We start from the raw sequence: 2164 nt of genomic DNA on the forward strand, positions 1-2164 counted from the left end.
ATTGAGAAAGTATTACTTGGGAAGAGAGCGAAGATATCTCACTTTCGAACATGAGAAACGGCGTTTTTCATCGTAGTGCTACTTTCGGTAGATTGGTGTATTGACGTGAAAATGGCATTGGCATGATACTACCATGGGTTGGTGGAGGAGATAGGAATCCCGATTTACAACTCAAGTGAATGCAAATGTCTGTTGCGAAAGCCTGAAGAAACGTTGTAAAAAAATTGAGAAAATGCGTACAAAAATTAAATTACTTTTTCTCAATATATTTCTACATGGTGATAATAACTGCCGCACCCCAAAACAGGAATGTCTGACATCACACTCTCACATAGGCTGCTGAACTCTACTGTACAAGTGGGGCATCAATTCCTGGGGTAGATCTACAATTCGATCATTCTGCACGAGCTTGTGAAGGCTACCGAAAGTACTATGGTCAACTTCTACTGGATGAAACTGGTATGTTACTATAATATTGAGATGAATCAAGCAAAAACTCTAAATTCAACGATTTTCTGTACAGATGAGGGAGAATTGGAAAATTATTGCAATAAATGCAAGAGTAGAACACGAAATCCAATGATCACGGATTGGGTATGTAATTGCAAAGTTGATTTGTCCAGTATGATGATCCAAGTCTTTTATATAGGTTGCATGTGACAGTTGTGATCGGCGGACATGCAAAGATTGTTGTTACCCAGGGCAATTAAAAGAGCTGCAACCTGATCATTTTTATTGTGTTTGTTGCACTGTAAATTAATTTGAATATAGATACTTCAATTGTCATTCATTTCCTTGTATTTTGCAATGTTGCAGTCTCAGGTGAGATTTCTACGAGTGAGGCAGCGCAGGGACTAGCCATCGGCAAGTTCAAGTTTATTGATAAATTTTCATCCTTTCAAGAGAGAGAGAGGGAGAGTCTTTATTTTCATCCAACCAAAATACATAACACACGGCAGTGATGGTGGTACAGAAAATATGCTTGCACAGTATTCGGTATTAGATAGGAATGATCGATATAAGACCGTGAAGGTCATAGTCTGATCACACCAGCATCAAACAGGTAATTGACTCTAAACAGTCTGGAAGACATCACAAGACTACAATAGAATGAAAGTAAGGAAGATGCCAAAACGACTTGGAGTATGGTCTGAGATCAGACATCACGCGGGCCTATAAAGGCTATGTAAGGAGGAGGTATATGCACTGCGAAGAGTAAAAGAATGATAATATAAAAGGACAGGTGATGAAAAAAAATTGGATCGATATGTGAGGTCGTGGTCCGGTAATCTTGATTTGACTATGGTATTGATTCAGTAGAAATTGTATGTATTTTGACTGGAATATGCTTGATAACTATCGGAGCTATTATGCGCAGCATGATGCAGTTTTTTATATGCCGAGAAAATATATCTTCCACCCCCAAAACCCTCTCACTTTATAGGAGGGTTTTGGGAGGTGGAATATGTATTTCTGGAGGTAGGAAAATGTATTATACCTTCTTGACAGGTGTATGGCATACTCTACCTCTCGTAAAAGGAAGGATTATAGTTTCTTCCTCGATTTTAGCCAAAAACCCACCTTTATTTTTTACAGTGTGGTAGCTCATATAAAGTATCCCAAGTGTGACATTCTCCCAGCTAGCAACGTCTTGGTACAATAACAATTGCACACTCGGTCAGTATTTTCACCCAGCCTCTAACGGGGAAGCGGAGCGTTTCGTCCAGACTTTAAAAGCTGGATTGATAAAAAATTGCGACGGGGGAAAAGATCTCAACTTCGCGCTCCAAACACTTCTCGCTACGTACCGATGTGCACCGCACCCGGGCATAGACTGGAAAACGCCTGCCGAGATTTTACATGGTCGACAGCCGCGCAATTTGTTAAGTTTGTGCTCGCCCTTCGACAAATCGAAACCCGTTACGCCTAGACAATCAGTCACTCATTTCGAGATTGGTTCCTCGGTTTACGCTCGCAGTTACCGAAGCGGACCAAAGTGGGTTGCTGGCGTGGTGACGGAAATACTGGGGCGTGTTGTGTACATTGTAAAAACAGATCATGGGTATTGGAGGAGGCATAAGAACCAACTCCAACCACGCTTGATTTCAGCTGGCCATAATAATACAGCCACACAGGAAATTGCTCAGCCTACGCAGTCGCAAGC

At 41.3% G+C, this 2164-nt stretch overlaps 1 long non-coding RNA gene across 1 annotated transcript; it reads left to right on the top strand.

Moving 5' to 3' along the window:
- Nucleotides 1–333: 333 nt before the first annotated feature.
- On the top strand, nt 334–786 carry LOC145447811 (uncharacterized). Its single transcript, XR_013917710.1, has 3 exons — nt 334–459; nt 524–594; nt 650–786. It is a non-coding gene; the product is annotated as an uncharacterized LOC145447811 (long non-coding RNA).
- Nucleotides 787–2164: the final 1378 nt, after the last annotated feature.

Source organism: Botryllus schlosseri, chromosome 10 (genome assembly GCF_051294905.1).
Source record: "Botryllus schlosseri isolate E-star chromosome 10, Bs_hap1, whole genome shotgun sequence".
NCBI classification, from domain to species: domain Eukaryota; kingdom Metazoa; phylum Chordata; class Ascidiacea; order Stolidobranchia; family Styelidae; genus Botryllus; species Botryllus schlosseri.